General features: G+C 37.1%; 1 pseudogene; it reads right to left on the bottom strand.

Annotated features, from left to right (window-relative positions):
* Positions 1-281: 281 nt before the first annotated feature.
* LOC131649850 (uncharacterized) lies at positions 282-26,857 on the bottom strand (annotated as a pseudogene).
* Between the last annotated feature and the right edge of the window lie 207 nt (positions 26,858-27,064).

Consider the following 27,064-nt stretch of genomic DNA (forward strand, 5'->3'; position numbering starts at 1 on the left):
TTTGAGGAAGCTTACAGGATTGGTATTCTTAAGTTGCTCTAATTCGGCTGAAGTGAGTACAGGAGGAATCTTGGTCGAAGTAGTTGCAGGAGTAACAATCGTCCCAAAGGTCGAAGTTTCATTATTTCCTGATTGAGGTAAACTGGAGACTTCATCCATGGTCTCATTTTTAGGGTTAGTGTCCTCACTCCCGGTAGATTGCTCAAATACCTCACCAGTGTTAGAATGTTGAGGGTTATCTTCCATATCTCCATCCTGATTGATAATGGGGGATGCATCATTCAACGAGTACCCTTAGTATGCTTAGGGGAAGGAACTTTAGTGATAGGGTCATCATCCTCGAGAACTGGAGGAAGGACGGGAGATTTTCGTTGAGGGATACCTGTAACGAAATCATAATACGTTAAGATAAAAGCTATGAAAGAATTGTTGATAGACTTAAGGGATATAAGTGTATACCTTGAAGGTTATCAAGATCAAGACTGAGATCTGAAGCTTTGAGATCAGAAGTAGTTGTGCCTACATCATCCTACAAATGCAAGGTAAAATATAAACTTAACATTTAAAGTTAAGTGTAGTGAATTATCAGAATCCAAGATTCAATACCTTTGTTAGGATATTATCTGGGCTCGAATTATGACTTTCGACAACAAGAGCGTTGCCAGTGGTCTTCAAATGTTGTTCGTCAGAAAGTACTTTGTCACTTGACGAGGTGGGTTTTGAAGTCCCAGATCCTCCTTAGTTGAAGAAATAGTAGCCTTCTGTCTTTTCTTTGCAGCTTGTCTAGTATGAGGGGGAGATCCATCCTCATCATCTAAAGTGATGGCAGCACTAGTAGTCGACGGTTTCCGTTTCGGAGTTGATGGGGGTTTCAAACTTTGAAAATATTTATAACGAAGAGCTCGAGCGATATTCAGAATAAAAGCATAAGTTAAAGTGTGAAAATATGTACCGTTGGTTTCTTGCCAGTGTCGGCAGAGTCATCCCCACTTGCCCTTTTGCTTTTCGAAGCTTCAGCATCCTTTTGAGCAGCAGTCTCCTTGATATTTTTCTTTCGACCTTGAGCTGTGAATGAAACAAAGAGTTAGTACACGGATGAAGAGGAGGTTATAATCGAAAGATTATCCAGGCCCCAACCTTCAGGTATTGGAGTCAGAACACGAACGTGCTCGAGACTTATATGAAGATTTCCTTTGAAATTATCCAAGGTATGCTTAGTCGGAACCACTCGTTCAGCGCGTGTTTTGGATTGTTCGCGAAGAATTTTAAGGACATTCCCACACACAAACCAGTCTGGAAAAGGAGGGCTTAAAGCCACACCAAAGTCAGCACTAGGTAATGGAGGGAATTTTGGAGGATAGAGCTTGAAAGCCACTTCATAACGTTGTTCAGGTTGAACATACGTGGGCAATTTCAGCTTATCCAGTTTATTGGAAAACTTTTCACGTTAAGTGACCACAGCTTCACGAACGGTCCGACTAAGGTCATCAGACCTGTAGATAGTTTCAAAGAACTTTTGGAAAGCTTGAATTTCTTTAATATGGGTTGAAGTACCTTTTTTGAAGTTCGCCTGCACATCAGCAAAAGCTTCAGTTAGTTCTTGCGAAAGACTATTCGCGTCGTGTGCAAACATAATCCTCTTTAGATGAGTGCATAATGTGCAAACACATATGATTTCTTTTTTCGTACATGCATTTAGGCTTGAGCTGAACCAACCCAAATTGTCTCGATACGAGATTAGGTTGGTAACAGAGAAGACAACAATGACTCTTTAGGGACCGTAGTCGTTGATACAATAGTTTAGCCGTCAAGAAAGCTTCCCAAATAACCATAGATTCAGCTTGTTGATTTGGAGAGGTTGCAGGAAATTTTCGTATGAACCATTCGGGACCCACTTCTCTTTTCACGAACGGAGCCATAGAAGGGCTGAACTGATAACGTTTAGCAAACATCATGATGTATGCTCGGAAAGTTTCGCGCAGTTTTCCTCCTTCTTCTAAAGGGGTTAGGTGAGCTAGCCTAGTTCCTTCGACTGTTCGGTTTCGAATGGCTGGGTCTTTTTCATCAACAATACCTTTACTTGGAAGGAAAGCCTCGAAGGTGGCATTGAGCCATTACTGCAAAAGCCAAAAGGGTCCAGCGAACAGAAGACAAGTTCCAGTTTTATAGTTTTTGATGAGATCTGCTACTTCGCCAAGACTTTCATAAAGGTACCCTAGAATTAGCTGGCTCAAGTTTAATTTCTTTCCAGCATTAATCTGGTTAGCCATACAAAGATACCTCTTGGCTACTTGAAGAGACCTAGAACATAAAACACATCTCGAAAGCCAAAGTGCCATAAATGCAATATGCTCCTCGTCTGATACTTCGTCAGTCGTTGTGTCATGGTGTTTCATGATGAATGGAGTAAAAGTGGCTTTGATTTCATTAAATTGTATGGTATGTCGAAAAGATTTCCCCTGTTGGTCGAAGCCCTGTAATAGCGGTTATGTCGAAAAGAGTTGGGGTAATCATCCCACAAGGAAGATGGAAGGTATTATGAGAAGCATCCCAGAAATATATAGACGCTACTAACATGGTTTGGTTATATTCTAAGCCTGTCTTAGATAGTTGGATCAAGTCATAAATCCCTAACTCTTTCCAGAATTGATCTTTTTTGGCTTCAACCTTAGCCAACCAAGCATAATAAAGTTCGGGATCCTTCGCTAAAGGAACTGCTCTAAACACTTTGAGAAAATTGGTCATGTAACTTAGGCTAATTTTTTCTAGAACTACAGCAGCTTCAGTCGAAGCGCCGTCTACATTGTTGGTTTCAGCTAAGAGTGGATTACCCACTTTGTCTATTTTGTTCTTACTAACTAAAGGCCCAGTTTTGTAATAAACAGGGAAGAATTTGTCTTGAAAAGGTTTATTATCACCAGGTAAAGGACCCATAAAAGCATGAGTCTTTTCAGAAAGAAGAAAAGGGATGATTACCCAGGAAGCATAAATGGCACGAGATTCTTATAGGTTTGGGTCTGGAATGTACTACTGGTTGCCCACTTGTGTAGGGCGTTGAAATTGTTGAACAGGTTGAAGAGCGTTTGAAGTTTCCGGTAGTGGGTTTTGGACGGTGGAAGACGCCATGAGTGGGTTACTTCAAGAAATAAAGTTGAAACCTAAAAAGGGGTTTTTGTGCGTGTTTGCGTTCAGGAAAACGAAGAGACAATGATGTGTGAAGAAGAAAGAATCCTGAATGATATAACCTTGGTATTTAAAGGTTTAGTGAAAACTTTTCAAATTACTTTTAGGTTTTGAATAAAGGGTAATGGGACACGCGTCGGGAGCTGATTCACTCGTCTAGAGGTCGAACAGTTATTAGCCTTACTCCTGGTTTTCTTAAATACAAGAGTACTGAAACTTGAAGTATTTCGCTGCATACTCACAAAGAGCACGCTGCCACATATCGAAATAAGATTCAGGCGGGAGGTTTTGAATTTCGAATAGTCTGATTAAACCAACGAGGACAGATGGCGCCCCAGGGATTCGAAACACTTGCATGCAAGCAACGTGGCATTTCGTTAACATAGGACCATTAGGGTCGAATTAGTATAAATAAGGGTCTTGGTATCAGGATCCAGGGTGTTCATTTTGTACAAATCACTCAGAAATCACTCAAGTTACAAGTGTTAAGAGAAAGAGTTCGCTGAGAAATGTACGTATGACACCAACACTTTAAATATGTTTGTATTTCTATTTACAGAATCGAAATGTCTTTTAATTTCCTTTACTTTTTCGCCTAGTCTTTCTTTTGATTCAAGTATCTTTAATTCTTTCGTCAAGTCGTTACATTCTTGCACTTTATATTCTTGAAACTTACATTCTTTTACATCTTCATCAAAGTTTCATTTACGTTTGTAGCAAATTTACTTTTAGTTGTGTACTTCGTTAGTTTATTTTGCAAGTTATTTTTATGTTCATACCACAACCAAGTTTTCGAAGCGAAACGAAAGACTAAGAGAATATGAACCAAATTATCTTGAAAGAAAACTCTTTGACTATGTCCTAGGATCAATCTAGTCGATCCTGCGAGTAACCAAAGTATATTTATAATTTGGAGGACTAGCGGTTGTTTACCGGAAATCACCGTAAACACCAAATTATAAATTCAATACCCTTTGGAGTTACTGCTGTACCCGAAAAGTATACCAACCACATACTTCGTTTCCAATTTATCTCTTTTCACATTTAGAACATGGACACATTAAAATATTTTTAAATGTTCAATAAACAACTTTATTTTATACCATGCTTCAAAGGGTGTTTTTCCCTTCAAGACTTTGGTATGCAACAAATTCATCAAGCACACTGAGGTGTTTACAACCTCAACCCTAAAGGTTTTAGGAATATATTTCTCAAAAAGAAAACATTGAGCCATCTCTATAAATGTCCTATTCTTCCTTTCACTCGCTATATCTTGTTGAGGAGTGTAAGGAACAAAAAATTGATGTTGGATCCCAGCTTGCTTACAGAAAATTTTAAATTCTCCTACTGGATACTCAGTTCCATTATCATATCTGAGCTTTTTAATTTAACAATTAGCCTCTTTTTCAACCATATGTTTGAAACTCTAAAATGCAGCAAACACATATGACTTCTTCCTTAGAAAAAATAATCATCTCATCATTGTGAAATCATCAATAAATAGAAGAAAATACTCGTTGCCATTTAAATATGTTGTTGGCATTGGACCATACACATCAATGTATATGAGCTGTAACTTTTCAAAAGCTCTCCAGGTTTACGCAACAGGTAATGGTAATCTACTTTGTTTTCCAAATTGGCATACATCACACATGTCAATAACATCATCAATGACTGGTAAATGTTTGACCAAATCAAGAGAACTCATTTGTTTTAAGGTTGAGTAACAAAAATGATTCAACCTTTTATGCCACAAGGAGGAATCATGAACAATACTTGGAAAAACATGCATGGTTGTTTGTTTCTATTATACTGGAAAACTTTTAACCATCATTTCAACCATCATTAACTTAGATCCACAAGGATCTAGAATAATGCATCTCATGTCTTTGAAATGCAATGAATAGTTCTTTTCCATCATTTGCCCCACACTTAAAAGACTTTGATTTATTTCAGGTACAAATAAAACATCTGAAATGTATTTGATACTTGAGGGAGTTTCAACAACTACAACACCTTTTCCTTTGACATCAACATGTTCTCTATTGCCTATAGTAACTTTTGAGTAGAAGGACTTATCAAGTTCCTTAAAAATACCAATATTATGAGTCATGTGATTGGTGCATCCACTATTTAGGCAAAATACCATTTTTGGTCCCTTAACTATACCCCATGGTCCATTTTGGTCCCTTATCTCTAAAAAGTGTCAAAGTGGTCCTTTAATTGTTAAAAAAGGACCACGTTTGTCCTTTCTGTCAGCTCCGTTAGTCAAAGTCAAAGGAATGGCGTACGTGGCATACATGTGGCAGACACATGTTTATTTTAATTGTCAGGTGGTTTATTTTAATTGCCCGATGGGTAATTTTGTCTGAGAAATAAAATAGAAAGGGGAAATGAAATAGAAACTTCATTTTGTCTTCGTTGGTTCTTGGAGGAAACCCTAGCGCAGCTGCCATTGACGAATCTCCAAGATCAAGTTGCTGCGAACAAAAATGAAGACGACATTCAAGGTGAAAGCGAAGACGAAGACGACATCAGAGGTAAGTTTCTGCATCTGTATTAGTAACGTAGTTAGGTCTGATACTCTATTTTGGTTTTAATTCCATGTTTCTGAAATTTATGTTCTTCGCTTCTATCTAGGGCATAGTCTGAGAGTAGATGCTGATAAGTGGAGTTTTTTTGAGCTGTTAGGTAGTATCAAGGAACTAGGTTATCCAGCCATAGAAACCATATATTATAAGGATCCAACTGCTGGGATGAATCTGTTGGTAGATGACAGAGGGGCATTAGAGAATGCTGATTTATATAGGGTCCATCTTAGTGTTGAAGTCTTTATTAAGCACACATTGTCCGAGCCTGTTTTTGTTGATGAGACTGAAGTTGTGTTGGATGAGATTCCACTTAATGAGATAATAGATGAGGTAGAAGTAGAGATTGAGGAGATTATGAAGGAATTTGATGTGAGGAACAAAGATGTAACACAAGATGATGTGAGGACTAATGATGCAACACAAGAAGATGTGTGGACCAATGATGTAACACAAGATGATGTGAGGACCAATGATGTAACACAAGATGATGTAAGGACCAATGATGTATCACAACATGAGGTGAGGAACAATGATGTAACATAAGATGATGTGAATGCAGTTGGAGCTGATAATGGAGCTGTGGGTGGTGAGGTTGATGATGATGTAAGACTGACTGATGATAGTTCTGATGATAGCAACTTCGAGTATGATAGTGCAATGGAGATAGTAGTTGATGATGATTCTGATGATTATGGTACTGAATTGGAAGAGGAAGAGGGAAACCTACCGGACTATGATATTGAAGATAATGAACAAATGAAAAGTAAAAAAGGAAAACAAATGTCTGGTGAAAACAAAGAAGATAGTAAAGGAAGTGATAATGATAGTGAGGATCTTAGAAGTGATTGTGATAGTGATGATAGCAGTAGGGATAGGAGGAAGAAGTATCCAATTTTCAAGCTTTTAAAGGATATGTCCAATTACAAATGGGAAGCGGGAACCTATTTTACTACAAAGGAAGATTTCAAGGAGGCAATTGTTACTTATGCAGTCCATTCAGGCAGATATTTAAGGTTCACTAAGAATGACAAGATAAGGGTTAGGGTCAGGTGTAAGGATGGATGTGAATGGGAATCTTACTGTGCTAAGTTGCCTACTGAGGATTCATGGCAAATAAGAAAAGTAGTTGACACTCATAGTTGCAGTAGACAGTATCATGTAAAGTTATTGAAGACAAAATGGTTGAGCAAGAGGTTACAGAATTCACTTAAAACCAGCCCTAGAATGAAGCTTAAGGACATTAAGGAAAAGGTTCAGAAGAAGTGGAATGTTGGGGTCAACAAAACCAAGGCTATAAAGGCTAGGTTTGCAGCCAGAGACATGGTTGATGGATCATTTCTAGGGGATTATACAAGGGTGTATGACTATGCACATGAGTTACTAAGATCTAACCCAGGTTCAACTGTTAAGGTTGGTGTTCAGCCTTCACAAGAAGGTAGCGATGTTCAGAATTTACATTTCAAGAGGTTGTACATATGCTTGGCAGCTTGTAAGGAAAGCTTCAAGTTGAGCAGACATTTCATAGGACTTGATGGATGTTTTTTGAAAGGCCTTTGTGGAGGTCAAATACTGGCAGCTATTGGCAGAGATCCCAATGATCAAATGCTACCAATAGCATTTGCAGTGGTTGAAAGTGAAAACAAAGATAGCAGGACCTGGTTCTTGGAGCTGCTTATTGATGATCTTGGTGGGAGGGAAGAGTTCCTCACATGCACTTTCATTTCTGATCAACAAAAGGTATGACACTTAGATATGTTATAAATTTGATATGGTATAAATTTCTCATGTTACATTCATTTTTGATGACTTAAGGGTTATTGCCTGCAATGGAGGAACTTCTTCCTAGGGTTGAACAGAGATTTTGTGTTAGGAATCTCTACAATAATTTTAGGAAGAAGCATCCTGGAAAAAAACTAAAGGAGATTATATGGAAAGCAGCCAAGTCAACTTACTACCAAGCTTGGGAAAGAGAGATGAAAGTAATGAAAGAGGTCAATGTAGAAGCATACAAGCACATGATGAGCACTCCTCCAAGATTTTGGAGCAGATCATATGATCAGTGGTTTTCACACATAGTTTTATCGTTGTTTTTAAGTATGTTTAAGTTTTGTTATTGAGTGTTTTGTTTCTTTATTCGTCATTTTATGCTTTGGTTGTATGTTTTAATGTTTTCAGGTTCATATGGAGAAATCGGAGTAAAGCAGTGTTAAACTCGGAAGTTTTGAGGAAGTTCAGAAAACATGCTACAGGAGGCCTGACACGGGTGGCCGTGTTGCTCAACACGGGCCGTGTCAGGAAGAGCGCTGGAACAAAGTGTGGAAAGAATGGAAAATAGTGGTGCAACACGGGTGCCCGTGTTGCTCAACACGGCCCGTGTTGCTAAGCCTGGGACTTGGATCTTGAAAAATAAATTACAGGGGACCAACACGGGTGCCCGTGTTGCACAACACGGCCCGTGTTGGGTGATGACGCTGATTTCAGTGATTTTTATTATTTAGTTCAGTGGTTGGCCTGCAGGGGTGTTTTTGGAATTTCCAACCAACTTAAGTGAGTCTGCACCATTTAGGAGGGTTTCCAAGATGAATTAGGGATCTTTTGGCCACACGAAGAATTGGAGGATTGAGAGAAGAAGCCTATGCAATTGGAGAAGAACGGAGAACTCTCATGAGCGGAAGCCATTGAAGATCAAAGTTCATCATCTCTATTGTAATGTCTTTATTTGATATCTTTGTAATTTCTTTGGATGATATGAGTAGCTAAACCCCCCAATGCTAGGGGGGTGTCCCTGATTAACATTTGTGATGATTTTGAATTCCGAATTTCAATAACATGTTTCTCTTTTACATTCAATTTAATGGTATAAGGTTTTTAATGCTTTCCTCGTCGGACCAACTGGATTGATTTATGACTGACAATTAGGATTGACCTCCATTGTTAGGGTTTTTATACCATTATATTATAGTAGATATCACCTAGGACTAGGGATACCCTATAGTAACCGGATTGTTCTTGATTATAATAATATTTGATTTGATCACTAATTTCGAAGGACTTTGGGATTAGGATTTCAATGTTCAAAAGTTTGCCCACTAAGGACTTAGGAGCAAATACCCTTAAGAACCGGTAATTGATAAGTTGAACTTTGTTAATGAAATAAGGGTTCAGAATTGTTACATGTTAATGCACACACCTACCCTGGCATGTTACTCATATTTGGCCAATTCAACCTTTTTAAGTTTATTTGCAATTTAATTTTAATCACAAAGAACCAAAACCCCAAGGCTTTTTGTTTAATTGAAGTGCGACTAACTCTATAATCTCACGCAGTCCTTGAGATCGATATTCGGGGAATTTTCCCTTTATTACTACAGAGGCAAAATAGTACACTTGCTATTTTACCGATCGAGTTTTTGGCGCCGTTGCCGGGGACTGCCGAAAATTGTAGAGTTTTAGTTTTATTTCAATTAGAATTTTGTTGCTCTGCGACTAAAATTTTATTTTCAAAAAAAAAAAATAATATAAAAAAATAAAAAATATTTTTATATTATTTTTTTTCCTCATTCTAATAATTGTCTAATCTGTTTATGCGAGGCAAGGCCTCAGCAGAATTTCTTTTTGACGCAGAAATTGAAAGGACTTTTCACGCCAGGCGCAGACAAGCTCATCAAGCTAAACTGGAATCCGAAGAAGAAGTTGTGACAGTTCATTCAGGTTCTGAAAGTGAAGAAGAAGTCATGGGCGAGGTACCACCACCGGAGAGACTCCTCGGAGACTATGGAGTTGCAAATACACCGGGGGGAAGACAAACAATTATCAACCAACCGGTGAATGTTCCTAATTTTCAACTGCACCCAAGCACCATCACTCAGCTCGAAAGAAAGCCTTTCACCGGAAAGGTTAATGAAGATGCAAACAAGCACTTACAGAGGTTTCTGACCATGAGTACAACTTTAAAAATCGAAGGTCATACAGAAGAGGCCAAGAAGCTGAGAATGTTTCCATTCACCTTGGCAGAAGAAGCAGAAGAGTGGTTTTATTCCCTTCCAGCGGGCAGCATTACATCATGGGAAGAGATGGAAAAAGCTTTCTTAAATGAGTATTTTCCCGCTTCGGTATTTATAAGGAAGAGGTATGACATTCTAAATTTCAAGCAGCAGGAGGGTGAGCCCTTAGGAGATGCCTACAAAAGATTCAAAAGAATTCTAGTGGCATGTCCCACTCACAACATGGACAAGACTGAACAGATGCAAGTATTTGTCAATGGGCTCAGAATCAAAACAAAGCAGTTAATTGATACAGCAGCTGGAGGCTCGACAAATTTCACAACAGCCTCAGGAATCATCAAAATCATTGAAGCAATAGCTGCAAATGAGCATTTGGAATTGTATGACAGGTGTGCTAGCAAACCGGAAGGAATCATTGATCTCAAGCTGGAGACTTCTAAAACTCGGGTTGAAGATGCGATAGCCGCAGAAGTTGAAAAGAAATTGAAGGCTATGAATATAGGTAAACAACAGGTGGCTCAAGTTCAACAAGCTCAACCTGTCAGCTGTGAAATCTGTAATGGCCCACACCAAACGGTGTACTGTTTCGCTACTCCCAAGCAGATTGAAGAAATCAAATTCCTAAGGCAAAACAACCCGTATTCTAACACCTATAATCCAGGGTGGAAGAATCATCCAAATTTTGCTTGGAAAGATCAACAACAACAAGGTACCCAGAAGGCAGAGTGGGAAGTGGCAATTGAAAGATTAGCTGGGCAGTGTTCTCAGTTCCAAGAAGAAACAAGAAACAACCACAGAAACACTTCGGCCTCAATTAAAAATCTGGAAGTTCAAGTGGGGCAAATAGCACAACATCTCACTCTACAGGCACAAGGTACCCTTCCGAGCTCAACTGTGAAAAATCCGAAAGACCAAGAGAAGATTAATGCTGTTACTACAAGAAGTAGGAGAGTAGCAGAATCTGAAAAAGAAAAAGAGAAAGAGGAAATAGATGACCCCATGGTAATAGAGGTGGATCTGGAAATAAGAGAGAATCCAAAAGAGCCAGAAGTTGTGGTACCACCGGTTAAACCAATTGAAGAAGAAAATAAGAAAGACGTTGAACCGGTGATAAAACTACCTTTCCCCTCCAGAGTGACAAAGAAGGTTTCAAGAGAGAAAGACTTTGAAAAGTTTACAAAATTGTTCAAAAAGTTAGAGGTAAATCTACCATTCTTTGAAGCACTTGAACACATGCCCTTGTATAAAAAATTTATGAAGGAGGTGTTGGCGAAAAAGAGATCACTAGGAGGAGAGCCAAAAATTGCAATCGAGAAGTGTGGTATAGTCTCGACAGCAAGAAAGATCCCAATAAAGAGGAAAGACCCTGGGGCGGTGGCGATACCATGCACTATCAAGAATATAGCATTTAAAAAGGTACTCCTCGATTCTGGGTCTAGTGTGAGTTTAATGCCTTTGTCCATTTTCAAAAAGCTTGAGTTGGAAAAGATTAGTGAAAGTAAGACCCAGTTAAGGTTTGCCGATCACACCGTTAAGAAATCATATGGGGTAGCTGAAGATGTACTAGTGGAAGTTGATAAATTTGTATTCCCTGTTGACTTCCACATCATGGACATTCCGGAAGACGAAGAAACTCCTATCCTTCTTGGGAGGCCATTTTTGTCGACAGGCCGCTGCAACCTCGACATTGAAAAAGGAACGCTGACGCTGAAATCTTTTGATGAAGAAGTAACGTTGAAGATGTTAGGAGTCAAAAGACAGAGGGCGGTTGTGAATGATCAAACTTATGATGGTATGACAGAAAGTGAGGAAAAGAACAAGAAGTCTAAACAGCTCCAAGAAAAAGTGTCAAGCATAGCCTCCCGGGTGGAACCATCTTATGTAGTTGTCAAAAATCTTAAGAAAGCTAAGGAAGTCAAGAAGAAGGTGGAGGAGAAAGAGCAAGGAAAGAAGAAGAATGTGGGAAGTAAATTAAAGAGAAAAGCGGTGAATGCTTTTCGTCTTCATGAGTTAGTGGTTGCGAAAGTGACAAGCAACAAGGTTTGGAAAAGGAAATACCCTCCATAATAAAGGGTAATGGACCGTCGAGCCATGCGACGTTAAACGAAGCGCTTCGTGGGAGGCAACCCATGGTTTTAATAATTAATTTCTCTGTTTGTTTATTTTATTTTCAGGAAATAAAAGAGGACGTCTCTGGTGAAAGCTTGGAAGTGATCATGAGAGTGCATTACCCTCTGTGAGTCACCTCTCTCGAACTCGTTCTGAAACATTGAGGTCAATGTTTAGTTCAAGTTTGGGGGAGGCTCTTCTCTGTGCATTTTATTTTTATGTTAGTTTTATGTTACTGGTATGATGTGAAACCATAAAGTGAATTCTGCCCAAATTTTTACCGAAATTTTAAATTTTTGTTGAAGAAGTTTTGATCCTAAAGAGCGATCGGGAATAGTATATAGAGATGAAGCGAGGATTGTTTGAGGACAGGAAGTGCGGAATAATGTGACAAGAGGTTTGTTTAAGCACCCTTGGTTCCCTGAAAGAGATACGAGTCTAACGTGTAGATTTGCACCATAGTACTTGTCTCCTGAGAAGTACTTCTCGAGTAGTTTATTGATACAGTCTGGCATAACTCGGATTCACTTGCATGATGGCTGGTTGAGAAAAAAAAAGATATAAAGTTGGCACCAAATGATGAAAAGGCGGTAAAAGGCAATCGGCTCGCTAAGTTGGGTAACCCTCACCCGGTTATTCAGCCCAAAGGAGATTGAGCCCCAAACGTCGTCCAAAAGGACAATATATAACTGCAAGGTTTGAAAATTTCATCGGTAATAAAAAGTAGCAAATGCTGCTAGTTTGGTGCCAGGAAAAAAAATAATAAGAAGCCTTGATCCGTCTCATGCAGGTGATGATTATTATAAGAAATGCAGTGCCTTAATATGATTGTCCGAATGAAAGAGGAGGAAAATCGGAAAGAGACTTAAGTGCAAAGCATAGTTGGAGAGGTATCCGAAACGGGAGCTTGAGGATTAATGTGGTAACAAAACTCGTCGCGTCATGTGAATGCCAAATCACTGTTTCTTGATCAATACAGACAGATATCTCACGTATGAACACCGTGTGCTTTGAAGGTCATTAACTTTTGTAGTTGTCGCTTGAGGTCAAGCAACGGTTTAAGTTTGGGGGAGTTTGATCAGTGGTTTTCACACATAGTTTTATCGTTGTTTTTAAGTATGTTTAAGTTTTGTTATTGAGTGTTTTGTTTCTTTATTCGTCATTTTATGCTTTGGTTGTATGTTTTAATGTTTTCAGGTTCATATGGAGAAATCGGAGTAAAGCAGTGTTAAACTCGAAAGTTTTGAGGAAGTTCAGAAAACATGCTACAGGAGGCCTGACACGGGTGGCCGTGTTGCTCAACACGGGCCGTGTCAGGAAGAGCGCTGGAACAAAGTGTGGAAAGAATGGAAAACAGTGGTGCAACACGGGTGCCCGTGTTGCTCAACACGGCCCGTGTTGCTAAGCCTGGGACTTGGATCTTGAAAAATAAATTACAGGGGACCAACACGGGTGCCCGTGTTGCACAACACGGCCCGTGTTGGGTGATGACGCTGATTTCAGTGATTTTTATTATTTAGTTCAGTGGTTGGCCTGCAGGGGTGTTTTTGGAATTTCCAACCAACTTAAGTGAGTCTGCACTATTTAGGAGGGTTTCCAAGATGAATTAGGGATCTTTTTGCCACACGAAGAATTGGAGGATTGAGAGAAGAAGCCTATGCAATTGGAGAAGAACGGAGAACTCTCATGAGCGGAAGCCATTGAAGATCAAAGTTCATCATCTCTATTGTAATGTCTTTATTTGATATCTTTGTAATTTCTTTGGATGATATGAGTAGCTAAACCCCCCAATGCTAGGGGGGTGTCCCTAATTAACATTTGTGATGATTTTGAATTCCGAATTTCAATAACATGTTTCTCTTTTACATTCAATTTAATGGTATAAGGTTTTTAATGCTTTCCTCGTCGGACCAACTGGATTGATTTATGACTGACAATTAGGATTGACCTCCATTGTTAGGGTTTTTATACCATTATATTATAGTAGATATCACCTAGGACTAGGGATACCCTATAGTAACCGGATTGTTCTTGATTATAATAATATTTGATTTGATCACTAATTTCGAAGGACTTTGGGATTAGGATTTCAATGTTCAAAAGTTTGCCCACTAAGGACTTAGGAGCAAATACCCTTAAGAACCGGTAATTGATAAGTTGAACTTTGTTAATGAAATAAGGGTTCAGAATTGTTACATGTTAATGCACACACCTACCCTGGCATGTTACCCATATTTGGCCAATTCAACCTTTTTAAGTTTATTTGCAATTTAATTTTAATCACAAAGAACCAAAACCCCAAGGCTTTTTGTTTAATTGAAGTGCGACTAACTCTATAATCTCACGCAGTCCTTGAGATCGATATTCGGGGAATTTTCCCTTTATTACTACAGAGGCAAAATAGTACACTTGTTATTTTACCGATCGAGTTTTTGGCGCCGTTGCCGGGGACTGCCGAAAATTGTAGAGTTTTAGTTTTATTTCAATTAGAATTTTGTTGCTCTGCGACTAAAATTTTATTTTCAAAAAAAAAAATAATATAAAAAAATAAAAAATATTTTTATATTATTTTTTTTCCTCATTCTAATAATTGTCTAATCTGTTTATGCGAGGCAAGGCCTCAGCAGAATTTCTTTTTGACGCAGAAATTGAAAGGACTTTTCACGCCAGGCGCAGACAAGCTCATCAAGCTAAACTGGAATCCGAAGAAGAAGTTGTGACAGTTCATTCAGGTTCTGAAAGTGAAGAAGAAGTCATGGGCGAGGTACCACCACCGGAGAGACTCCTCGGAGACTATGGAGTTGCAAATACACCGGGGGGAAGACAAACAATTATCAACCAACCGGTGAATGTTCCTAATTTTCAACTGCACCCAAGCACCATCACTCAGCTCGAAAGAAAGCCTTTCACCGGAAAGGTTAATGAAGATGCAAACAAGCACTTACAGAGGTTTCTGACCATGAGTACAACTTTAAAAATCGAAGGTCATACAAAAGAGGCCAAGAAGCTGAGAATGTTTCCATTCACCTTGGCAGAAGAAGCAGAAGAGTGGTTTTATTCCCTTCCAGCGGGCAGCATTACATCATGGGAAGAGATGGAAAAAGCTTTCTTAAATGAGTATTTTCCCGCTTCGGTATTTATAAGGAAGAGGTATGACATTCTAAATTTCAAGCAGCAGGAGGGTGAGCCCTTAGGAGATGCCTACAAAAGATTCAAAAGAATTCTAGTGGCATGTCCCACTCACAACATGGACAAGACTGAACAGATGCAAGTATTTGTCAATGGGCTCAGAATCAAAACAAAGCAGTTAATTGATACAGCAGCTGGAGGCTCGACAAATTTCACAACAGCCTCAGGAATCATCAAAATCATTGAAGCAATAGCTGCAAATGAGCATTTGGAATTGTATGACAGGTGTGCTAGCAAACCGGAAGGAATCATTGATCTCAAGCTGGAGACTTCTAAAACTCGGGTTGAAGATGCGATAGCCGCAGAAGTTGAAAAGAAATTGAAGGCTATGAATATAGGTAAACAACAGGTGGCTCAAGTTCAACAAGCTCAACCTGTCAGCTGTGAAATCTGTAATGGCCCACACCAAACGGTGTACTGTTTCGCTACTCCCAAGCAGATTGAAGAAATCAAATTCCTAAGGCAAAACAACCCGTATTCTAACACCTATAATCCAGGGTGGAAGAATCATCCAAATTTTGCTTGGAAAGATCAACAACAACAAGGTACCCAGAAGGCAGAGTGGGAAGTGGCAATTGAAAGATTAGCTGGGCAGTGTTCTCAGTTCCAAGAAGAAACAAGAAACAACCACAGAAACACTTCGGCCTCAATTAAAAATCTGGAAGTTCAAGTGGGGCAGATAGCACTTTATCGATATTCGGGGAATTTTCCCTTTATTACTACAGAGGCAAAATAGTACACTTGCTATTTTACCGATCGAGTTTTTGCCATACTTTAAAACTCATAACAAATGTGATGTTGTACTCAATAATATGTCAGAAGCCTTTAATAGTGTCATATTGGAGTCAAGGGCCAAACCATTGATCACCATGGTGGAAGAGATTAGGATATACATGATGGAAAGATGGGCAACAAATAAGATGAGGTTTCAGAAATTGGAAGATGTTGATGTGCTACCAAACATTAAGAAGAAGATTGACAAAACAAGTTCATACACAAACATGTGGCTTGTAAGGTAAACATGTTTCATTTCTGATTTAAATTCGTATTTAAATTCTGCTTGTAAAGTAACCTATAGTATTCTGATTTTAGTTTCAATTCTCATTTAAATTCTGATGTTATTTGTGTCTTAGGATGTCTAATGAGTTTATATTTGAAGTGAGGAATTTGGAAAACCATGCTGAAAAATTTACAGTCAATCTGAAAGAAATGACTTGTTCATGTAGAACATGGGAGCTGACAGGCCTCCCCTGTGTTCATTCACTATCATCAATCAAAAGTAGGAACCGGAAGATTGATGATTATGTTCCTGAGTATTACAGGAGATCAAGATATATGCAAGTGTACAAGCCAGTCATTTTTCCAGTCAATGGCTCAAACCTATGGGAGAGAACAGAGTACCCTGATGTTCTGCCACCCAAATTTAGGAAAATGCCAGGAAGACCAAAAAAAGGAGGAATTTGGAGCAAGGTGAACTGGATGGCACTGATAGAAAGATGAGAAGAACTGGATTCATTATGAAGTGCAGTAGATGCAAGAAACAAGGACACAACAAACTTACTTGCAAGGTACCATCAACTACTGCACAATCATCTCAGGCTACCAATGCACAGTCATCTCAAGCTACTACTTCACAAGTATCCCAAGCTACTGCTGCACAAGTATCCCAAGCTGCTCCTTCACAATCATCTCAACCTACTCAAGCTCAGAAGACTACTCCAAAATGATCCAAGAAGACTACTCCTAAAGCAAATAAGTTGGCAGTTAGAAGGCCAAATGCACCTTTTATCCCACCTGGTCCAACAACAAGGCTAACTGTTGCAAAAACAGCTGTAGGTCCAACAACAAGGAGGACAAAACCTACAAAAAGGGCCACACCAAAATGGAAACCATAGTCTCTTTTTATGTTATGTAATGTTTTGGAATATTAGACATCAGTTATTATGATGTAGTGTCTTGGACCTGTATGTAATATTTTGTGTTTAAGTATTTTGAACCTGTTATGCAATATTAAGTATTTTGAACCTGACATGTAATTTTGTGCTTTTGGACCTGTGATGCCTGATAGCAATATTAATGTTAAGCATTTTGGACCTATAATATTTGCCATTTTCTGTCCTATAATTATTAGTGGTTTGCTTACCAATCATTTCCCATTTCATACAATTAATCAAAAGTCAATACATACTATTAGCAGTGTGTAAAAAATCATTTGCCATTGATAACTTAAAAATTCAATATACTTTTCCAAACATTACAACACTAAAACAAATGACCAACTCCAATTCAATACATGAACAAATGTCAAATTCAGTACATACTAATTCAAAACATTACAACATACTAATACAGAATTTTCCAAATGACCAACACTAAAATAACACAGAACAACCTTTTCCAATTTTTTTCAGAATTCATCATCTTCTTCAGCTCCCTTGTCTTTTGTTTTAGTCTATCATTTGATGCCTTCAGAGTTACCAACTCCATTTTTGCTGCATCAAGTTCAATTTGAAGCTTCTCCATCCTACTATTTTGCATCTTCATATACTGGTCTTTCTCGTCCACCACATCATCAAAGAACCATTGAAAAAAACCACACCCTGTTTGGGTTGAACCCTGTTGTCATACCCCAAAATTTGCCCATCTCATTTCTCTTAAAACAGACTCAGATCAAGGTACAAAGCTCAAAGACATCCCTCCTAAACAAAAGCTCCAATGCATATCATATGGTTTATGATGTTTCAAACTACCTCCATGACAAAATTCAGGCCTCAATTCAAAGAGTTGATCACTCAATTACTCAGAAAGTCAACAGTCGACTGATTTGACCTAAAAGTCAACTATGGTCATAGTACAGTCAAAACTCCTGATTTTTTGTCAACATCCTTATTTTGAAGTATAATTCACCATTTGATCAAGGATTGATCATGGTTCATCAAGAAAAGATCAGAAATCAACAAATCCAAAAGTTTCTAAATTAGGGTTTTCATAGGAGAAAGTCAACTGAACTGTGACCAGTCATAACTCCCACATGGAACATCATAAATTTTCCATCCAAAGCTCATTTTAATGGAAATTGAATTCTCTACAATTTTGTCTCTCACACACCAAGTCTAAAAATGCTTCATTTGGGAGATATGACTCAAAACATTATAGGTCCTCTTCAAAAGTCAACCAAAAGTCATCTTTTTCAAAAGATCACACAAGGAGCATGGAAAATTATTTTGACATAGGACCAAAAACATTGGTTAGAGGAATCTTCAAGGTTTCTAAAAAGTCCTAGAACTCTTCCATATCTTAAAAATTAAGGGAGATATACCTTGTCAAAGTTGACTAATTTTGAAGAGAAAAATGTGAAGGAAAGTGGTTCAAAATGGATTTTATTTCAAACAAGTCCATGCTCTTTTGGCCCAATCTTGATCCACAAGTCATCCAAGGTCTCAAATTTAATTACCACGAATTTTTGAATATTATTTGATTTTTTATGAATTTTTTATCATTTAAAAATGATGATTAGTTTATATAAATCATATGAAATTCAAATATTCACTTAGAGATCTTATTGAAATCAAATCCAATCATCATTCATACCAAAATATTAATCAAATTTCGTGCAAATAAATTAAGAGAAGATTGGATGTGAAGTTTGACAAAATTAGAAACCACCATGAACCATATTTTCAAGATTTACAAATCAAGGATTTGATTGGATTTTGTTCAAAATTGTTAACCTAATCCTTCCACTATAAGTACCAAACAATTCCAGATGCAATGTAGAGTTTTTTCTACAGCTTGAAGCCCTTACCCGAGTCCAAAAAACCAAGGAGAATTCCAAAAGTGTTTTCGAGTTTGAGGCAAATTAAAGGTATTCTAAGCACTCCATAACGTTCCTGGATCGTCACTGAGTGATTTACAATCTTCATCAAGCCCTGAAACATCAACAACACGCATCAATACCCCTACGGTTTGCACTCCTTTCTTTGCTTCGACCTTGATGATTCATGCATCCTTTGCTCGATTTGATTGCATATATGTGTTTATATTGATGTGTGTAACGATTCTGGACGTTTAATTGCGTTTATGTGCATGTTTCTTAATTGTGAATTTGGGATCGTGTGATTCAGTCCAAATTAAACCTGGAAACAAGTATCATTGAGTTCGTATGGACAAGACGAATCCAGCCATAGCTTTAATTTTGGTTTTTATGCGTGTATGATCGTTTTGTAGTGGACAGGTGTAATAGCTATGGGTTTTTTACAGCTTACTGGTAAGAAGCGCTGTAAAAGCCCTGATTCATTTGTTTTCACGGGGAAGATGAAGACGTGGCATCACGCAACTGGCCGTTTTTGAATTAACGCGCATTTTCTTTCCACTGAGTCTTCACTTTCATATATTATTTCATAAACTCGTTTTTAAAACAGCTAGCGCGTTTGATTGGGTTGGTAAAGGAAGCACATGTGAACCAAAGGGAAGGGGGTTCGATCCCTTGTCCCAACGTTATTTTTTTATTGAAATAACCCTGCAGATCCTGTGCATCTCATGCGTGAAAGCCAACCATGCGCCTTCACATATCAACCAACAGATCTGCAGAGACCAGAATCTGAAGGTCCAGAAGGCGCCTCCCCACCATAGACTCCCAAGGGCCTATCACATACAAGCAGAGCTAAGTTTCTTCAAACTTTTCTTATTTATTATATAATCTTTTTATTATTTGTTTTGTTTATTAATATTTACTATAAAAATCTTTTAAAATGTCCCTTTTCACAAAATTTATCTTAATAATATTCATTTAATTTATTTATTTTGATAATAATTTGTTTTTTATTTTTTATTTTTTTTATTTATTTTTGTTTTAGAATAATTTATTTAATTAGTTAACCTTTTTAATTGATGAAAATAAATATTTGGATCAGAATATTTAATCAGAACCCTATTTTTCACCGATTTAATTAATTAGGTTGGAAAACCAATAATTAATTAAATTGATTTATTTATTCTATTAACTAGGATTAACTTGTGCCCTAATCAGGGTTTACGAGGATTATTCCTACACTGAAAATTTTTCTCTTTGTTGTGCAGTTTTTCAGGGTTATCATCAGGGTTTGTCCGCCTACGCACCATATCAGATTAAAAGCTAAGTCCCTGATTTAATCCTTATTTATTTATTTTTGCCTCTTTTTATCAAATTAGGGTTAACCTTAACTATCAATGAATTGGTAACGCACTCACCTTTCTGTTTCTTTTTCCTTTTCCAATTTTCAGAGTTAACCAACCGGTCAAAGCTCAAATGTTCGGTAACCCTAAAACCTAACTTATTTTAATTTTTCCTTTTATTATTACTTATGTCAACCCTTATTGCTTTACTGGGGTTTTATTATTGCCTTTTTTTCCCCATCCCCATGGCTGATTATGTATTTGTTTCTGGTTGTATTGTGTGACCTTGAAGGCACTTAACACTGTTTATATTAAATGCGTGGTTAGTAATTTAGGGAGTGCAAGACTGTTAACTGAATCTAGAATCACCTAATTACAAGATAATATAACTGAATCCGATCACGTGATTGTGCACCCACACACCTTTTATGGTACCCCTCTTGTTGCCTGTTGCCTGTTGCCTTGTGTTTTTCAGTGCAGAATAGCCAAGTCCCTCGGATACGAGGATACCTCAGCAATGTTGCCCTCGGTTCATTCAGATCATAAGTCCCTAATGATGCTGCATTCGATTCGCTAATATGATCTCGTCCCTCGAAGTTGCCTACGAAGTGCTGAGGTATCCTCTAGTTGCCTAAAAAATAATGGCTATTCTGATCCTTCCCTTAGACTACTTGCCCCTCTATGGCAGGGAAAGTCTTGTGGCGAACGATGACTCGACGACCCTTTAACCTCCAAATAAAAGGACTTTCCTACCCTCCTATGGTGTGGATAGCCCTGAAAGGCTTAAAGAACATTTTTCATCTAACCAGGTAATTTGCCCTTAATTGCATGCTCTGGTTTAAAAACTTCTTTTTCTACTCTTTTCTAAAAAACTCACAAGGCTACGCTCATTTACGAGCTAAAGTCCTTGTTTCTTCTTCTTCTACATTTCTAAACTTTTGGTTTCTGAAAGAGCAAAGCAATTAAGAGGCCATGGAAAACCATGGATGCAAAGGGTGCCTTACACCTTCCCTTTGTATAAATTACCCCCCGAACTCAGTTTTCATTTAAAAGGTTATTCCTGTTCTTTTAGCCTTTCTATTAATTTGGATAAAATAAAAGCCGGTGGCGACTCTTACTTACCGCAACATTTCTTTAAAGTCAGTTCACCGTATTACACTTGTGAATTTCAACATTCCAATTAATCAGAAGGCAATACATGAGATGAATAAACAAGTGAAATTCGTTTTTACCTTGTAATTACAATAACCCCAAAATTGCTTCCCGAAATTCGTGCTAGTTGAAGCCCTACGAAGCAAAGCTATCTCTCCACACCCACATACGGGTTTCCATCTCAAATTTCCAGCAAAACCACCACCACTCTTCGTGTTAGATTCATATGAACATGTCCCTGCGATTGATGATGATGTCTGCTTCATTTTAAACAATCAATTTTGGAAACTGATTTGGGATTGAAACAAAACCCTAGAATTTGGGGAAGAAACAAAGATGGAGAACTCTGAAGGCAAACGGTGAAGAAGACAAGGTTGAAGAAGGAGTATATAACATTCCACATCACCTGCCACGTATACAAACCTAACGTCCGTTTGTGCCATTTGGACAAAAAGGACAAACGTGGTCCTTTTTGAACAATTAAAGGACCATTTTGACACTTTTTAGAGTTAAGGGACCAGAATGGACCTTGGGGTATAGTTAAGGGACCAAAAAGGGTATTTGCCCACTATTTATTACCCATGTTTCTTTGCTACTATTGACTGAATAGTAAGAAGCCATGAATAATTGCTCCATTTGTTGGTGGTTTTTAACAACTTGGGCTTGTTGTCCCTGTTGGTGTGCTTTGTTTTTTAAAACCTTCTCCATATGACCAAGTTGATTGCATGCTCTACATTTAAATCCTGCTCTGTACTAACAATACTTCTCTAAATGAGTATCCTTTTTGCAATTTTGACAAAGTGGGATTTTTTTTCTTCTATATCTCTCCTTTGCTGTTGTATTCCTCCCTTTTCCTTTTCCTTTCTTCTCACTAAAAGATTTTTTTCCAAAACTATTGTAGCTTTAGTTTTTTCCTCTGGTGTTGGCCACAAAAGCACCTTTAACATTTTCATCCATCCTTAAAGATATTCTCTGCTTAGTAGCTTGCAAAGCATTAATAAGCTCTACAAGTGTGATTTGAGAAAAGTCCTTAGTATCTTCGAGAGAGGATATTTTTTCTTCAAACTTCTCTGAAAGACTCATCAAAAAATTTTCCACAACTCTTTGATCATCGAGTTCCTCTCCCAGTAATCTAATTTATGAAAAAACCTTCAAAATTCTTGCAGAAAATTCTTTAACAATTTTGGTTTCTTTCATTTCAAGTTTAACACTTGCATCTTCTTTATTCTCTGACTTCCTTGGAACTCCTCCTTCAGCTTGTCCTGCCATACCCAAAATTTTGACGCTAAGATCCCACTTCAATATCATCATTCATTTCATATAAAATCATTCATGCATTATTTGTTAACCCAAAATATACAAAAAGATTGTGTTTGCTTGTTGCTAAAGATAGGTGATTAATCGAGGAGCTCGGGAAAATTAGGGTTTTGTGAATCACAAAGAGACTCAAACTTCTCACATGCTCAAATAATTTCCCTCATCAATATCCAAGCTCAAGAATACTTTGAATCAATATCAACAACTTTCATATTCATCTGGTACCTTAATTAGGGCTTTAACCTAATTCTCTAAGGAAGTTGACTTTTGGTCAAAGCCTGATCTTAAGGCTCAAATCATGATTCAAAGACCTCAAGCACTTCATTATAGCCCACTCATGTCATCCATTTATCTAGAAGAATTTGATTTAATTGGTATTGGAAGGATTGCAATTCAACTCGCAAAAGTCAATTGTGCATTAATCAACTTTGACTTTTGGGAAATTTTGTCAACTATGGACTTCTAAGGTAAAAAAAAATCATGAATATATAATTATTGAATCCATTTGACCAAGTTTAATCAAGAAAATTAATCAAAAGTTCAAAAAGTCAAAATTAGGGTTTTGACTATTTTTCCCAAGTTATGAAGAAATTACATGGTTAAATACTCAACTTTGGAAGCTTGTAACTTCTTCATCAAGTCACCATTTTTCATGCTCCAAAGGTTAAATTAAAGAGCAAGTTACATATTAGATCTTTTCCTTGAGGAGGAATTCTCAAAATGTGCAAGGATTTTAAGCTATGAAGCCATGAAGTTGATGTCATTTTTTCCAACACTTAGAAAATTTTCAAGGCAGAATTGTTTCCAAAAAGTACCTAACTTTGAGGCCATTTTCAATAATAATCCCTTGTGAATTTGAGAAAACACCAAACACCAAAGTTGTATAGGATGTTCATGGCTTTCCAAAAATGACAATAACTCATCCATAACATTTGTGTGCTATAAGATTCGAAGAGATGAAGTTAGGCATTCATACTTGAATTATAGGTCATTTGCAAGGCATTAACTTGAACAAATAATGAACTAAACCTGCATATCTCTTGATTACAGACCATGTTGCTTGCAAATATTCCTCTAATCAAAGATTACACACACTTTTGAGCCATTATCCAAGTGATTAAGTCTTTGTTCATAAGATCATTCCATTTTGGGCATAAAGGCTTGACTTCCTTTCTTGTAAAGCTACTTTAATCACCAACAACTCTTAAATTGAGCTTCCAAAGTATTTTATCTGATCACACTCCAACCTAAAGCAAGAAGCAACATCCTAAAACTCAGAAGAGCCACCCTATATTTGAGAATAAACCTTGCTAAGTCCATGGGAGTGATAACTTCCACTTTTCTTCACCAAGAAGCAAGCAAACACAATTTGAACTTGGGACATCTTTTTGATCAGATTTTCCCCCTCATAAACCAAAAACATTACCTATAAATAGAGGCATTTTCTTCTGAATCCAAACACATAGAAAATCCCAAAGTCACTCCCTCACTTGAAATCTCCATTTCTTCAACCTTGCATAAACTTTCAAATTTTGAGTTTCCCTCAAAATATTTGCAAACTAAACATCTAAACACCTCATATACATCACATAGAATTCGTAGACACCTTAACACTGCATCTGTAACAGCTCAAGTATCATCCTCCATTTCCAACTTTTGACACTTGCAACCTGAAGTGGACAGAAGAATTCAAGCACCTCCAAAGCTAATTGAGCATTCAGTTATCCTCAGGAAGGTCCTAGTAAGCTCTCCAAATCATCAAAACATTTTTGGAAGAGCAGAAGCTCCAAGTTCGATCTTCACTTCAGAGGTAATTTTCTCAAACTTCAAACTCCATTTTTAAGGCACCATTTTGAGTAAAACTCGATTCTATCTTGTTCAGCATCATGTGAGGATCAAAAGCCCTCAATCACTTTTCATTTATTCATCATGATCATCATTTAATTTAGTTTTAAAGAATTAGGGTTCATGCGGTTTTTAGGAAAATTCTTGAGTTACAGTTAGAATTAATTAATATTTGATACATATCTTGATTCGTCTTGAAAAATGGAACCCATTTCATGTTTATATGTTTGCAATTGGTTGAGAGATGAACAAGTTACGTTTTTTGAAAATCCTTTAAACCCAAGGTTGAAGATGAAGTGAAATTTTGAATTTTTAAACTTTGTTCTACATATAATAACATGGAAGTGTTTTTTATAATTAATGTATCACCACCCCAGTGGTTAAAGCGCCCGTTTTAAGTCTCTCTCTGTCCCTAAGGGCGTGGGTTCAAATCCCCTTTTTGCAATTTGATTTTCTTTTATGATTGTTCACATGTTTTCCTATATTATTAATTGATTTCATATGTTTAATGCCACGAGCGCTTGGCCTGATGGCTAAGGTTTTAAGTTGTGATTACAAGGACATGGGTTCAAGACCCTTTGGTGTCAAAACAAATTTTTATCACTTGTTTATTCCATTTTCTTTTACAGCTTTGTTTAATTATTTAACCTAGAAAAATTAATTATTTTGACTTTATTTTTGTACACTCTTTATTTATCTTATACATTCTGTGTATATTTTTTAAAATCTCAAAAAATATTATTATTTGATCACCTTTTAATTAAATCAAAAATAGTACTTTTATGCCTTTTAAAAGGCCTTCTAATCAAATATTTTTAAAATGATTTTTTTACCAAATGTCTTGATTAAACTTGTGTGATTCTTTTAGGGCTAAATTTAACTTCCTTTAAAGTTCATAACATGATCCCTATAATTATCTACTTATGTTTTGTTTAACTTCTAAATGATTAGGTTTTTTCTATATATTAAAACCCTAGTTTAATATCCTTTGATCTTTCCCTTGATCTCAATGCAATACCATGCTAATATTAACTTGTTGCCATGATCATTCTTTGTTTATTTGTTTGTATACATGCTTGTTAATTTACACCCTTGTATCATATACTTTGGTTATGCTTTTTATTTGTATATATATATACATTGTTGACTAATCCCACATACATGAGATATACATTTGATCATACATCATACTCATACATACATGATATGATTGACCTTGAGGTATGTCATCTATTTTATTCATAACCTCTTTTTACACTTGAGTTTATACATAGATGTCTTTGTTTATACTTAACTCACTTTGATTGTATCCATGATACACATGTCATGTCTCACACGCCATTTGTGATGCTTACCCTTATATGCTTGCTTGAGATGTATGATTCATCATTGTTTCTAAAAATCCAAAGGAATGGTTTTATATTGTTAAATCTCAACCTCTTTTAAATCAACCCTGGTTTTGTATTGTTAAAGCTCAACCACCACTCTTTTAAATCCCTCTTGCCTTGTATTGTTAAAGCTTGGCACCTTTTAAAACTTACTGTGTATTGTTAACGCTTAGATTTTAAAAACCTGTCAAGTATTGTTAAAGCTGAACACCCAAAAACATTTTTCCATTTTGGCTCTTTATTTTACTTTTAAGGGGAACTACAAATGCTCTGACTTCCCTATTTCATTTAAGGAGTGTGTAGGCACAAGATGCGGTGTCTTGCCGAGCACACGCTTTTAATAAAACTCTTTTCTCACCATCCCACTCTATTTCACATAACAAAACAATAACAATAAAACAATAATATATATTTTCAAAGAGGTTCCTGTAGAGTACAACAGATGTGAGGGGTGCAAATAATCCCCGAACCTAAGATCTTTGTCTATTTTATTAGTTTTTATTTAAAAACTTCTTTGGGTTTTTTTCGCTCTTTTCTCATTTCCTTTGGAAACAATAAAGCGCGGTGGCGACTTTCACTAAAATACAAGCTGAGTCAATCCAATGGCCTCGGTTTCAACTTTTCACCGCTACATGTCCCAAGCTTCTTCTGCAGTCTCAAGATTCAAGATCTTGATAAATATATCATCATGAAGTGTTGCATGTATTATGGCAAGTGCTCTTCCTTCTTTTGCCACTTCCTCATTGTGATTTTTTATTTGAGCTATTGTTGGATTATTTGGAAAATGTGGTGGGTTGCTTCCATTTTCCACAACATCCTATAAACTTTGAGCTCTTAAATAAGCTTTTATTTCTGCAGCCCACAAATTAAAGTTTTCTCCTACAAACATAGGAGGTGGAGGAAAATAACTACTGTTGGAAGCCATTTATGGTGTTTAAAGGTTTTTTTTAATGTTTTCTTGTTGGTTTTCTTTCCTTACAGACTCGTTAAGATCAACGAAGCTCTTGATACCATGTAAGAAAAACATAATTTATGGTAAAGTGGTGGAGAAGAGATAATAGAATTACAAAATATATAGAGCCAAGCAATAAGCTTGTTTGTTGGAGTAAAAATAAAATCCAAAGCAAATATA

The sequence above is a fragment of the Vicia villosa genome, linkage group LG2 (genome assembly GCF_029867415.1).
Source record: "Vicia villosa cultivar HV-30 ecotype Madison, WI linkage group LG2, Vvil1.0, whole genome shotgun sequence".
In the NCBI taxonomy this organism is placed as follows: domain Eukaryota; kingdom Viridiplantae; phylum Streptophyta; class Magnoliopsida; order Fabales; family Fabaceae; genus Vicia; species Vicia villosa.